Raw genomic sequence first — 15,938 nt, 5'->3', positions numbered from 1 at the left:
ATTGTACCCCATCAGGGTCACCTATGTCTGTAAGGTACTGGCAAGAATCCCAGAGCTCAGCTAGGGAAGAGTGTCTGTACTGAAACGTATGTATTCTCATCTCAGACCTCCCCTTCGTTTTTAGCAGCTAAGGGTACCTATTTCATCTGCCATGATAGAGCCTATACATGGTTGCTCCCTGACTTGTCGGGCACATGTTTTGTTTCATTCCTGTTGCCACCCACCTACACGGCCGCAGCAGATTACCATAGGACAAGGACAGTTAGGGGTGTTGTGAGTAAAGACGACACCGCGGAACAGGAGTTTGGGGATTTCGCAAAAGGTTTTCTGCCGTTTTGGGGGCCCATGGTGAACAGCAGGAACATTCGCCAATTGACGAGGGTAGTTGAATCCGCCGTGATCGAAACGGCTGGTGCCCTTAGTAACTTGACTGCTGAGCTCCAATCGGATCGTCTTATGACCCTTCAGAACAGGGTCGCATTAGATCTCATACTTGCAGACCGAGGTGGGGTATGTAAACTGATCCAATCGAGTTGCTGTGTCTTCATTCCAGATAACGCCCAAACTGTATACCAGGCCATCTCCAAACTGCATAAGATTTCCGAATATATTCATGTGGATAAAGGAGATTGGTCTTTCATGGGATGGTTCTGGGAACTGATAACCGGCTGGGGATGGAAAATTCTGATGGTCATTGGGATGGTCTTGGCCATTCTCTTCCTGTTCTGTCTGTGCGTGCAGTGTGCTCCTGCCTCTGTGTTACATCATGTGTAATGAAGCCTGTGTCAAAAAACGAACTAAGTACCAGAATGATGTTACAGCAACATCTCAATGACTTTAGGAATATAGACCTGGATTAGCATGAGATGAGGTTAAATTGCCTATGTAAGGGCAAAAGGAGGGTTTGTAGTTCTGAAAATTCTGGACTCCTGCAACAAACGTTGTCGTAGCACGACGATTTTGGTACCAAAAGACCGATAATGGCTAGTACACTATGCATGAGCATTTTCGTCATAATCGAGTAACGATTTCACCTCGAAATCGCCATTTTCGTTTTTGAACCCTTGGGTTCCATTTTACGCTTGGCAGCCATTTTGTGAGTTGCCCTTCACATAGGCTTGTAACCACAGCTGAATTCGATATCAAAGGACACATACACCTTAATTGACTTTTCTGTGACCTGGGCAAGCTGGAACCATTGCCCCAAGCCAAACCTGTTTGGTCAGTTCCTCTCCCAGTGGCCGAACGAGATTGCATCAAAGCACAACAGGCCATAAACTGTTCCCATCACACACACACCCCCGTCCAAATCTTGCTCACACCTGTCCCTGCTCTTTTGTTTTCTTTTTGCTTTATGATGAGGAGGAGCCCGGTTTTATTGAGGGTACACCGATATCTGATGAAAATGTTGGGCCTTGCCGGGTAATTGATCACGAACTGGACACACTAAATGTGGACTTGTCATCATGACTCTGCTTTTTCTTTGTAATGAAAATATGTGAATAGCCTACTGTAAATCCAAGAATGTTTGCACTGTAAATCTAAGAATGTTTGCCTGAAGCCTAAAATTCTGTATAAAAAGAGAAGCCTGGTTCTATAATTTTGAGCAGTCTCCTGAGAATATACACACCGTGTTGTTGTACTTCTAGGACGCTTGTTACTTGGTTGCAGCCAATAAATTCGATCTTTGACTTCACCTAGAAGACTCGTGTTTCTGTGGTCTGAATCAGGAAAGTACTCGAGGTCTTTGGGTGTTGCCCCTGACACCGCTGGGTTACCGGATGAGTACCGGTTCTGAAAAACCCAGTACCTCAGCTTCTAATGTCTATCGGTCCTTCCAAGGTGTAGCATCGGAATGAGCTCGGTCAGGAGTGCGGTCTGGTGGATTGGTCATGAAGGCTGAAAATGGTGCGCCAGTTCCAAATTCAGCAGCTCCGGCCAGAGTGCCACATCCTCTCCCACACTGAACACCATAGTGCCTCACTGAGAGAAACTTGCACTGCCTTCAGCTACAACTCAATTGCGCTGCAACTAAATTCAAATTATGCACTAGACAACAGTAAAATGCTGCCTGAAATAAAGTGAAGAACACCCTGAAAAAAGCAAACACTCATAAGGAATGCAAGAATAAGCAAATCATGTTAAATGTATTCAGGAACAACCTGGTTACCTTAACAGTTTATACTCATTATTCAGAAATCAGTAAGTGATTTTTCCTGAAAAATTCAGGACATGGCTACAGGAACAGGAAGGGACCCTTTTCAATGTCCATTGCTTATATCCTTTCAAAATGTAAGCAGTTTGGTTTAGAAAAAAAAATCACATCCCCGAACACAGAGCCGCAGTACACATTTTATAAGCTAAAATAATGAACAGTTGAAAACGATTGTATTAAACATTTCCACTTCACCCATCAACCAGGTATTGCAGTCCCTTTAGGAATGGTTCACTTCCCCACCATGGGAAAACAATGTTGTTCAAAGAAAGAAGAAAAAAAGAAAGCGCTTTCACTGGCAAACTCTGTAAAGTGGTTCTAATATGTGTGGATGCAAATAACAATCTGGCCTGTCTGCTGACCACTCTGTATTGCTTAATTTAGGTATTTCATTTTTTTTCTCTCCGTCCCGAGATTTTTCTTTGGAATTATAAAACGGTAAGTAAATGAGGAAATATGCAGCCAAAGTGTCTGCCTATTTTGGATCCATTTCACAGAGGAACAAATAAAGAAAAGGAGATGCAAGAGAGAGTAAATAAGAGCTCTTGAAATCAGAACTTAAGGAGGATAGAGACAGAAATGGGTATGAAGGAAAAGAGACAGGTTTTTTCCCCTTCTCTGCCCTTCCCAGAACGCCGAGCCTTCCTGCAGCATAACAAAGGGCAGAGGGCGGGTGGCCTCTTTGACTCCAGGCAGGTAAAGTGCAGGGCCATTAGGTAGCGCTTTCACGTGCTAATGGCCCTGCCACAGATAGGAGAGCGAGGGGAAATTCTTTTGTCCCCTCGTCCCCCCCACCCTTGTCCCCCGTGTCCCCCCCACTCCAAAATCTGGGGGGATAAATCCCCCGCGTCTCCCACACTTCCTACGCCCATGCGCAAAAGCCCGGCTAGTGCATAGACACTATTCCCGCTGTTGTGCCTCATTGCGCTAAGATACACGGGTGGCGGATGGTGGTGTGCTCTCTTTTTGTTTCCTTCACTCCCCTCCCCACTTCTCGTTCCGTCTGGACGAATTAAGAAGACTGACAAGAGTATTTCTTTTTTTTGGTGCATCCCCTACCCCCCTTCCCTTCTGTAATGTTGATATTTAGCTGAGGACACTAGGACCTCCTCGGCTGAGGAGGTAGGAGGAAGTGGGGACACGGGAAGAGGAGGGGCGTAGACAGGAAAGGGTCAGTAGTGAGTGAGCAGTGGATGGAGAAAGTCGAGAGTAATAAAACACACCAACAAACCTGATCCCGAGTCCGTGTCTTTTGTAGTTAAGACACTACAACTGGCGACGAGGTGGTCACCGCCCATGCGGCGTGGGTTTGTCCTGGCCTGTGAAGTGGTGAAGGCACTGTGCGAGTGCGAGCAGGGTCTGGCGAGGATCGGCGTGTCACGACTCAGGAGCTCGCCCCGACCGTATCCACTGCAGCGCATCGCGATCTGGGTGCCCACCCCAGTCGCGTCTGGCCCGCCGAGGAGTACGGGGTTGTGAGAGCCCCCCCGGTGTGAAAGCTGCGCAAAAAAGCGCGCAGGGCATCTGTGACCCCTCCTGCGGCGTCGAAGCATCGCGGAGGTCCCGTGGTGCTGTGTCTGCAGAAGCAATCTGGGAGCCCACACCAGTCGCGTGTTGCCGAGCCCAATCCCTGGGTGAGTGTCTCCTCTCCGTTTTCGATTTAATGGGAGAGTCTGGTGGCTGGAGGAGCAGCTACAAGTGCAGAATACGCCAAATCTCGTGGTGCGCGAGAGTTCGTGGCGCCCATCTTTGAGTCAGGCGCCTGCACCAATCCCCTGCGAGGAAGTCCCGGCGGCCATTTTAAAGACAGGCGGAGTATCAAAAAGCATCAAGCACTGGTAAATGCACCAGAAAAACTTAAGAAGCTCAACGAGCATTGGCAAATTCAACTGAATGATAAAAAATCATCAAGCATTGGCAAAATCAATGGAAAATATTTTAAAATCATCAAGCATTGTTAAAATTCAACCAAAAAATGATAACATTGTCAAACGTCAGTAAGTCCAGTTCAAGCACGTCCAGCGGGGATTTGGTGTGTGTTGTGACTGAAGCAATAGAGGGAGCTGTCGTCTCGTCAGTGGTCAAACTTGAGAGAAGACCGCCTCATCACTATGTCTAACTCGCCTCATCATCAAGAGGGGCCGGCGCAAGCCAATGCTGGACAGATGGGGGTGTTTGGAGTGTCGTTTCTGCGTCCACCTGAACCACTGGTTCCCGAAACAGGAGGAGGTATCGGTCTTCGCTGGAAGGAGTGGCTTGAAGATTTTGAAGACTTTATGAAAGGTTCGCATGTGACGTACGCCGGTCAACAGTTGATTGCGCTAAGGAATTTAATAGGTAAGAACGTCAGCCAAATTATAAAGGAACTACCCGTAACCGACGTAACATCTTATGCCAACGTGTGTGCAGCGTTGAACCAGAAATTCTTGCACAAAAGAAATATTGACTATGAGAGATACACTTTTAACCTTGCTACTCAAGAAAAAGAGGAGCCCATGTGTGTTTTCATCACACGTCTCAGACGACTGGCACGGTACTGCGAGTTCGACTCGTTCTCGACGGAAGATGCTCTTCGCCTGATGGTCATCGAAGGCTGTCAGTCCGAATCACTGAGGCGGAAGCTGTTAAAGAAAAGCTACTCACTGGATGAAATTGAGGAGATGACTCGAGTGCATGATCAGGCTGAAGAGCATGCCAAAAAGATGGAAGCCGGGAGAAGTGAAAAGCATGACCAAGCTTTCAGGATTCAATCTGGCAACACACGCCAGTATTCTCCTTCGAAATCGAGATCATCTCGGTCCAAACTGCAACGGCAACCTGAAAACCGACGACGTTGCAGCTCCAGTCGAAACAACAGACGATGTGAGCGACAGCTCAAATGCTACCGCTGTGGATATGACTTTCCTCACACAGATGGATGCCCCGCCATGGGTCAGAAATGCAGGAAGTGTGGTGGGGAGAACCATTTTCAGAACGTGTGTGGAACCTACAGGAAGGACAAACTGAGGGATCATGAAAGGTCTTCTCGACCATCGAGCACGCGTCATCATACCAAAGCAGTATGTGATCACAGAGACTCGTCGACGGGATCATCTCGATCTAGGTGCCAGTCTCGCCGGAGCTACTTATCCCGCCGTACATCTTCCACAGAATCAAGGTCACTGTCTCCCATCTCGCAGGACAGTGATGAATACATATGTATGGTTGCTGATCTTGACCGACTGAAAAAGTATCCTAGACTCAGCATTCAAATTGGCAAACATTGGACGAAATTTGTGATGGACAGTGGTGCATCTCTCAATTACATCCCAGTAGCGGAATATAAGAGGATGAAATCATCACCGCAACTAAGCCCTGCTCATGTGAGACTCTACACGTGGATGTCAAAAAAACACTACCTTGTTTGGGAAAGTTTTCAACGCACCTCATATATCAGGGTTGCACCATTCCTGCATACATTCATGTCATTAAAGGGCCTGAGCCCGACTGTCTTCTGAGTCTCCCCACTACTGAACGGCTGAGACTAGTGGACATTCTGTACAAGGTGGAGACGAACTGGATGTGGTTCAGAAATATCCAAAGTTATTTGCGGGCCTGGAAAAGATGGCACGTTGTCAAATTCGATTACACATCAATGAGCAAATAAACCCAGTGGCCCAATACCATAGGCGGATTCCTTTTCATCTACAACAAGCAGGGGAACAGGAAATACAAGATCTGCTCCAAGCTGATATTATTGAACGGACAGATGGACCTACAGCCTTGGTCTCTCCTGTAGTAGTTGTGCCGAAGAAGGGTGAACCTGACAAAGCCCGCCTATGTGTTGACATGAGGGCACCCAACACTGCCATTGAGAGGATAAGACACCCCGGACCACATATCAGTGATATGATTGCGTCACTCAACGGAGCGAAAATATTCTCTAAATTGGATCTCAACAAGGGCTACCACCAACTAGAACTGCACGAGCAGTCCCGTTACATTACGACGTTTTCAACGCATGTTGGTCTCTTCAGGTACAAGCAAATCAGTTTTGGCGTGTCCTCCTCTGCTGGAATTTTTCAAAAAGCCATTCGAAAAACGATCTATCACATCCCCAATGCCCTGAATTATAGCGATGACATCCTGGTGTATGGGTCCACGACACAAGAGCATGACACCGCCCTCGAACAGGTCTGTCATGCACTAATGGAAGCCAACCTCACGTTAAATAAAGCAAAGTGTGCATTCCATAAGTCCACGCTGAAGTTCTTTGGCCATATCTTCTCACAGGTGGGGATGAGACCGGATCCAGACAAAGTGGCTGCCTTGAACGATACTCCCAGCCCTCTGATGCAGGAGATGTTCGCTCTTTTCTAGGGATGGCCAGTTACTGTGCCCGGTACATCCAGGATTATGCAACCATCAGTCATCCCCTGAGACAACTAACAAAGCAAGGTCACCCGTTCCAATGGTCGAAGGACTGTGAACGAGCATTCAACAACATAAAAGCAGCGATGGAGTCAGCTGACAACATGGCATATTTTGATCCTAAGAATAAAACAGAGATCACCGTTGACCCCAGTCCCGTAGGGCTAGGAGCTATTTTAGCTCAATATGACTCTGAAAGTGACCAGCGGTACATAATTGCCTATGCCAGCAGAAGCCTGACTGAGAGGGAGAAAGCATACACGCAGCCCGAGAAGGAAAGCTTGGCTGTTGTGTGGGCACTCCCAAATTTCCATATATGGAAAACATTTCACACTGATCACCGATCATCAGGCCCTCATTACTATCTTCGGCAACCCCAGAGCTAAAATGCCACCGAGAATAGAACGCTGAGGTCTTCGTCTCCAAGAATACACTTATACGATTGTGCACAAGCCTGGAAAAGCAGAAAACCCTGCTGACTACATGCCAAGACACCCCAAAGAGACAACTAAGTGTAGACCGTCCGTGGCAGAGGAATATATATGTTTTGTGGTAGATCAAGCCCGGCCACGAGCTGTCCCGCTAGAAGTCATCCTGGAAGCCACTCTTAAAGATGCCACTCTGCAAGATGTGAAACGCTGAGTATGCCACAATAACTGGAGGCATTTGGATGTCAACCCTCACGCAAGTTCAATTGACAGACAGGAACTTGCAGCTTTCAAGCACGTTAAGGAGGAACTGTCGGTTGCCACCAATGGTTTGCTTTTACGAGACAATCGAATAGTTATTCCAAAACCTTTACGGCAAGGCATCATTAATTTGGCACATGAAGGCCACCGAGGCATCGTAGCGACCAAAAGAGCACTGAGGGAGAGGGTCTGGTTCCCGGTACTAGACCAAATGGTAGAGCTCACATTAAAAGATGGTCTCCAATGTCAACTGGTCAGTCGACCTGATCCTCCCGCACCACTACAAATGTCCCCGCTGCCGGAGGGTGTGTGGCAGCAAGTTGCGGTAGACTACTTTGGGCCATTCAAATCTGGACAATACATCCTGGTCATCATGGATGAGTATTCTCGTTTTCCCATTGCCCATCTCATCGCATCTACAAAAGCATCCAGCACAATACCTGTTTTGGATGAAGTGTTTGCCGCTTGTGGCATTCCCAAAATAGTAAAGACAGACAATGGGCCTCCGTTCAACAGTCAAGACTTCACAGACTTTGCCAAGCATCTCAACTTCAAGCATCGCAAAATTACACCTCTGTGGCCTCAAGCAAATGGAATGGTAGAAAGATTTATGTCGACCTTAAAGAAAGCCATTCACAGGCTGAGCTGTCGCGGAAAGACACTCAAATGGTTTTAAATGAAGTTCTGCGAGCTTACAGGACCACGCCCCATTCCACTACTGGTAAGTGCCCTGCGACCCTAATGTTGGGCAGGCCGGTGCGCACCAGAATACCAATGATTGACTGGCATGAAAGAGCTGTGTCTCAAGACTCTGATCTAGAAGACATAGCTGTTACTGACCGACTAAAAAAGGAAAAAATGAAGACCTATGCAGATTGCCGTCGGCGAGGGGCAACCTCCCTGATTCAAGAAGGTAACTGGGTACTAGTAAAGCAAGAACAACAAAAGAAACAGACTGTCGCTATCACGAAACTCCACTAGTAGTCACCGAACAAAAAGGAACCATGATCACTGCTGAATCGGTGAGAAGAGAATCACCCGAAATGTGGCGCACTTTCAAAAATGCAGTCCTCAAGTTAAAGAACTGCTCACTGGTCCTGTTGATTGTGAAAAAAGACCCAGTCGGACTGAAATCAGTGACCGGATGTCGAGAGCGACCTCTGATGGAAGAGAGTCTGATGGTCTGGATGTCCCTACCCGTCCCCGCCGAACTATCAAGAGACCGAGCCGTCTTATTGAGGAACTGTAACTAATTGATAATTTCTTGGTTATATGACAAAAATAAGTACTGATTAATTCATTTGTTAAGAAAGGGGGAGATGTAATGTTGGTATTTAGCTGAGGACACTTGGACCTCCTCGGCTGAGGAGGTAGGAGGAAGGGGGGACACGGGAAGAGGAGGGGCGTAGACAGGAAAGGGTCAGTAGTGAGTGAGCAGTGGATGGAGAAAGTCAAGAGTAATAAAACACACCAACAAACCTGATCCAGAGTCTGTGTCTTTTGTAGTTAAGACACTACACCTTCCATGACGATCTCGAGCGGTGTGAAGATCCACAACGGGAACACCTGTCCTCGAAGACTCGCTGATGGAAGTGGCAACTCCCTCATTTGTTTTGACTGTTCCAACTGGCATTGGTCTTTATCTAAAATAAAAAGCACTGAAGCACCTATACTTGCGTATCTCTTCTTTGACTGGCCCACAGTCTGATGCACTGTTAGTACTTCAGCTGTGCTGTCTGCCATCTGGAAGCGCTCCTGTCCAAGTCCCACTCCTCAGAAGGATCTATTGCTGTTATTGTATGTTTCTTAGAAAGTCCTGCAACTTTTCCTTTTATATTTAGTTTTTGACCTGAACCTTTCTCTTCCCTCTTCACTCTGATCTCAGTCTCTTGTTCTGTTTCATCATTTTGCTAGCTATATTCTTCTTTTCTTAAGTAGTCTGTCCGATGCCCACTGTTGGACCTAGGGTATCCTAGTCTACATATGGTAGCCTGGCACAGTAGTGGATACAGCTAAACTCAAGGCGTTGGTTAAGTGCTTACAAGTCTCACTCACAGTAACCCAGTGATTAACCACTAAAATAAAAGACACAACACCAGTCTTAGGAAAATACCAGTACCTTTTATAAAAATAATATACTTTCTTGTTCTGGTTTTAAATAGAAGGAGTATATAAATAATGTATACAGTTCTCATGGATCTCAAATCACATTCAATACTTTTCCCGGTCAGAATATAAGAATCAAGGGTACATTACATTTGTGATAAGTTGCTGTCCATGTTACAATACACTTCTCTACTATGTGGTTACAGAAAGGAAATTGCACTCTACCGTTTCAATATGCCATTTAACAACTCTTAGGCAGGTACATTACCCCTCAGCTCTTAGCCTTCTGCTCAACTCAACAGACCTCTACCACAGGTGTGGATCTTCTCAGCATAAACCACCAGTTATGTGGCTAAAAGGAAGACAAAGTAGAATTAACAAGGCTCCCCCCTGGTCAATTCACAGGCTACACCTTACTGGTGGAGGATCTGCTTCCTCAATTAGTAATAGGCTGTAAGGGTTTTTATTAGTGAGCCTTGTTTTTCCCTGCACACCGCTCTCCCCTCTCCTCTTATCTAATTAGGAGATAGACTTAAGTGGTCTGGGCGGTTCTGAAACTCAGTTCCTCGTATTTAGCTTTTTGGCGGCTTTACAGTTAATTGCCTTGTTCTGAGTTCCGCCGCTTTAGTGTCTTTAGACACCCGATGCTGCCGCCTCCCGCTCCCTCTCTACCCGGCTTACTTTTAGATTGAAGGCGAGTTAGCGGGTGTTGCCCTCTTCACGCGGTGTCGATCGAGTCTCCTAGCAGTCGGCGTGGGCGGGAGAAGACAGGGAAGGCTACTCCACCAAGACGTCCGTTGCGGCGCTTCTGCCTCCTTCGGGGTTCCTGCTGACTGGGGCTCCGCCGCGGCGCTCCTCCGGTGACGCGGCCGGCCCTCCCTGGCTCCGCCTTACGCCCGCCTCCTCAGCCGCGCTGGGACCTCCTTGCCGGTTCCGGCTCGGCGCACCTCTTCTGACGCGACGGCGTCCTTCTCCGCTTCCCAGGCGAACAGCTGGGCTCTTCACACACGCCTCACGAGGGATCAGCTGGGCTCTTCACACACGCCTCACGAGGGATCAGCTGGGCTCTCCACACACGCCTCGCGAGTGATCAGCTGGGCTCTCCGCTCGTGTGCTGTCGGCGCTCTCACAGGTAGGAGCGCCTGCTGATTTCACCGCTGGTCACCACAGGTGCTAGGCTACCGCGTAGGTTGTAACAGGGTTGATCCTGGCTCCTCAGGCAACCGGCAGGACCCTGAGTTACTCACAGCCTTCAGGACAGTAGCGCAGGTCACTCACAGGGGTCGCTTGGCTGCAGTTAATAAGGGTCTCCTCATATCACGACCCGGTTCGCAATTTGGTCATCAAGTCTCTGGTCACGCTTTATGGCTGACGTGACAGTGGGGTTTGGTCAGATTGAAAGGGGGCACTTCCCAATAACGCGACCGCCGGCCCACAGGTCGATCTGGTCACCTCTGGTGCGCAATCCTCCTTCGCAAGTCGCCTCTCTCCTCACCGGTCACTCCTGAGACTACTACAAAATGGCTGCTGGTCACTGGCCTTTTATAGGTTGGCCTGAGACCTGCAGAAGTCACTGGATGCTTCTAGAAAGTTCCTTATGTTAGCCTATGGCCTGTTTTCCAGTAGTGTCCGTTATGGCAGTTGGTGGACACCATTTTAGGTTTCTGGTTGTTCCTAGATTTTCGAGGGCTGACTAGGCCTCATAGGTTATGAGGGAGAAATGGCATCATAGCCAAGGAACACCTAGCCCCCTGACAGCACTGAAAAATCCTGGTGGACATATATATAAAAATAAAAATAGAAACTCTGGGAGGCTAAGGGGGACAAAAATAAATAATAATGGTTAGAACATCCCCAGAAGCAGACAGGTCTAACACCCACTCTCTGATCATTTATAGTCAGAGTCCTGAAAAGAACCGGAAGAGCAGCTATCAGTATACTGATGCTGTTCTGTCTTTTTGATTGTATTGTGGTCCCTTAACTACCGTGGCTGGATTCCGGAGTCACCGGAAATCCAATTCTACTTTTCCCTCTCCTCCTTTGTTTAATCTTATCTTCTGTTATAGATTTTTTCCTTGACAGAATCATCAGTGTCTCTTTTAGGTTTTAAATGGGTTTTAATGGCTCATGTACCCAAAGTATCATGTTACACAGAGTTGTAAATTTCAGATATTATTCTTGTTAATGTTGTGTGGTTCCTATAGAATCTGTACAGGATCTGCGCGTTTGGATAACATAAACTGTGGGATTGGTTTGGTGGCAGACTGATTCCGTACACCCCCACCAGATATGTTAGCCTGTCGGTATCAGCTAGCTCACAGTGCCACTAGAATCTCATCTTATCGGGGGAGAATAGTTCTTGGCAACCTCAGAACATGACAACCCTGATCACTCAGAATCGTGGAAACAATGTACTACTTTTCACTCAGTCACTCGTGCTCACTTAGTTGGTCTCAGAGATACACAGAATAAACATACTGGGCTTTTGTCAATACGAATTTATTGAACAGTTGTTATTCTAGTGTAGAAAGGATGAGCTGCAACAACCATAAGACAGTAGCAGATATATATGATTAGAAGCACTATGGAAGTAAAGGGATGGTATAGCTCTTCCATCTTGAAGATGGCAGTCAAGCTCCATATCCTATCCTACCTTCCTTGTCATCTCCATTCTCCCGTTTCCGGACTCAAGACTTTTGGACTCTTCATGGTCTTCTTTCTATCCCGGCGGAGCTCGAGCATCATGTCCGATTCCCGGTGGAGCTGCATCGACAGTTATAGGGTTGATTGGCTCTGGCTCACAACTATAGCCATCACCTACCCAGCAGGACTTCGGCCATAGGTCTCATCGTTTTCTCTGCTGCTGTTCTCCTCCCTATGGACTTCCAGCTCTCTCCGACACTACTTTCAATGGAACTATAACGTTGCCCCCTGGGCTGAATATTCAACTGTTTGACCTTACCGCAGAGCCTGCTTAACATTTGGCTGATACCCGGTGGAGCTATCATACAGAGGAGTTGGGCCCTTGGATTCACCCCCTCGGCCGGCACCTACCCAGCCGGACATCGGACATTGTTTTTCCTTGTCTCCCCGTTATGTTCCCTTCCCTCCCCTGCATCTAGGGGCATGATCACCATGAGGCTCCTCCCCCCCCCCTCTGCCTCTACTGTCCCCTACTGGTCTTCACGCCTTGCCCTTTCTTCTGCCTCCTGATACTCTCCCAGTCCCCTCTACTGTTCCCCCTTTTTCCTCCTTACTCCATCAGTTTAATTTTTCTATGTCATGAATGCACTAGTAACCAATGTAACTGTAAATGATTAACATTGTTTAATCCTCTTGTAAAGCGCTCTGATACCGCCAGGTCTAGCCAGCGCTATATAAAACTCAATAAATAAATCTTCCATAATCATGAATACATACAAATATATAAAACACATGATAAAAGGTGCGTACTCCTACGATGCCTCCCTAACTAGATGTATCTAAATGTACCTAGCATCTATGTAGGTGTTATGCCAAGAATCCCTCTAGGATCTAGTCAACCCCATTTACCTGAAATAGGAGAATGTGGGACCCCGTCCTGGTCTCGAGTTGAACATACCGGGAGGGATGATAGACCACCGCGAGCTGGAGTGTCTGCAGGCAAGAACCTCAGCGTCTCTGGTCAGTGTGTCCGCCGGGAAGTCATTGTCTCCTCTGTCTTTCTAAGCAAAACATGATGTATATATACCCATAGGTCTCCCCAGGGGTCCTACCTTGCTGTGTTATTGTTTCGGCCTAAAGGATGCCGTCTGGCCTGAACTTTATACAGAGATATTATACAGGAGATGTTCGTCCAGCTGTCAGTCCTGCTGAGCTTCCTAGAAGCCTCATGCATAATGTATGAGATTCGAACTATGGAAAAACCTGCGTTCTGAAGGCAGTGTTGTATCTAGGTAAAAGGTCAGTCCCTATTAACTGTTCTGTATGTAATGTAGGGAAGGATATAGGTGAAAGGTTGCAATGTTACCTGCACCTATATAGGGTACCTATAGAGAATATAACACTGTCACAGCCCTGTGCTCATTTTGTACTTATTTTAATACTTCACAAGGGTGTGCTATGTGTGTTAGTGTAAATGCATGCACATTTACTTTCCCAGGTGTTGCACTCCTCTTCGGGTGGCATCTTTCCAAAAGGAAGACACATAGGCCCTGGTTTAGGTCTTGGCGGTAATGGTCCTGCAGCCACCTTTTTGACTGATTCACCGCACGCCTACTTGGCGGCCAGTCTGCTCTATTTCGATGTTGGTGGGTCCATGGGCAAAACATTGGCAGAGTCCCACCAACTTCTCCAGGAATTTTCACCTGCGTCATAGGCAGAAGCGGCTGTCAGTGGGAGTCCAGCCAAGATGACTGCCGTGCTAATCACAATGTGCCCTTCTGTCAAGGCAACTATGGCGAGAATACCTCCTACTTTGAGTTGGTGGAATCGAAGGAAATGAGGTAAAAACGTACCTTTTTCTGTTTTCTACTTCCGTTTCCATCTTGAACCCCATCATTCTGGTCCCTCCTTTGCTGCTCCGACTTCACTATGATGCCAAACTTCTCTGTTGTTTGCGGGATCTAAGGTAAGCTACTTATACAATTGTCTAACTATGAATCGTGTGTTGACAATTGCTATATCCTCATTTATTTTTGCATTGGTCTTACATGCTATTTTTTCATTTTTCAATTTAAAATGAACACACCTGTATTAACACTAAAAAAAATATTGTTGTAGTGGTGCTTAAGGGTTTTGTGCTTGTAGTGCCTGTGGGTGTGCATTTAATATGTGTATGTTGTTTGTGTGGAATGCAATATATAACCAAAAGGGCAAAACACATTACTTACATATGTTTTCAAGCAAACACAAGACTTGTGTATTGACACATCAATAAGTATTAGTCCACCAGGGGCTCACTCTGTCAGCATAGTGCCGCTAGGACAATGCCAGCACAACAGGAACAACTGAATGGGCTCAGAGCAATACCGCCGGCCTAACGGCGACAGAGCACTGGTAAGCTGCAGACGAGATAGCCTCATCTGGGGAGGTGACCCGCTTACGCGACAGTAAACAGTCTGTTAATTTTGACGGTGGTTCAGCCAGCAGACATCTGAATACAGAAGTAGGGACTCCGTCAAGTCGACGGAGTACTTGAGACCACCACCAATTTGGGTATTAAGTGGGACTCTGACCTATCCTTTGTGACGCAAGTCCAGCACATCTCTTCATCTTGCATCGGGAAACTAAGAAGCTTTAGGAAATTCCTGCACCTCCTACCTGAGGAAAGCCACAGGGTCGTAGTCCATGCTAAGGCGACCGCTCAGCTGGACTATGCGACAAATTTGCACCTTGGGCTACCTGCATATCTGATCCACTGACTTCAGATGGCACAACATGTGGCTGCGAGACTCATCAGATGAATGCCATTCTGTCACCACAAATCCTTGGATATTAGGCAACTGCACTGCCACCCAGTTGCAAAAAGGATCAAGTTCAAGTCCTTCGTGCCCTACGTAACAAAGGACCTAGTTATCTCAGACATAGGCTGTGCCCATACCAACCTAAACGCACACTAAGATCAAACTCCCAGCACCTGCTTTGTGTACCTCGCTATGCTAAGTCCCAAATGGGATGAAGATCCTTCACAGTGAGGACCGCCAGGCTATGGAATTCTTTGCCGTCGCAGATGCATTTGGTGGAAACAGAACTTGAGTTCAGGAGGATCTTGAAGACCTGGCTCTGTAGCCAGGGATAGCTCCTGGCCCACTTTCCCTACCTGATCTCCGCTCAGCGCCGGGACACCTCTGCCTGAGGTAGCTGTTGTGCTTTACAAATGCCACTATTATTATGATAAGATCTAAATCTGGCCCATAGTCAGTACTCTATGTTTAGCTTGGGGTGTTGTTTGAGGGTAAACTACTTACAACTGGTAAGTTTTGTGGTCAATCCAGAAGGTCATTTCATCACACGTCTTGTGCATCTTTCTCATAATAGCGTTTATGGTCTGTGGACTGACTGTTTGTACAGCAACCTGCCCCTGTACTTCTGGTCTTGCTGGAGCTGGTCTAGTGCCCATGGTGCGTAGCATATAGTGACTGAAACTGTGTAATTTAAGATCCCTACGACATCAGTGAGTGGTAGGGTCTTACGATGTGGAAAGGGTGCATCTCCACACCCCTTGTAGCCCCCTAGTTACTGATGGGACCCAATCTAACATTCCTACTTGTTTGTGGAAACTCAACAGCAAACCAATCCTGGTGCTCTTGGTAAGTCAAAGGAATCTCCAGGTACTTGTATTGTCGTGAGGTTGCGTGGGCCCCGGGCACAAAATTTCCATTTTACATGCTCACATTTAAGGTTTTAAATATTTTTAAAAAATGACTTTTAGCGCACCTTTGCTTGCGTGGCCTCCTGAGATAATGTACTCAGAAATGGTTTCGCTTCGTTACATTTCTTGGTAGGCACATTATCAGTATTTAGAAAATTTTGTACAA

The sequence above is a fragment of the Lissotriton vulgaris genome, chromosome 3_2 (genome assembly GCF_964263255.1).
Source record: "Lissotriton vulgaris chromosome 3_2, aLisVul1.2, whole genome shotgun sequence".
In the NCBI taxonomy this organism is placed as follows: Eukaryota; Metazoa; Chordata; class Amphibia; order Caudata; family Salamandridae; genus Lissotriton; species Lissotriton vulgaris.
This window is presented reverse-complemented; position numbering follows the sequence as displayed.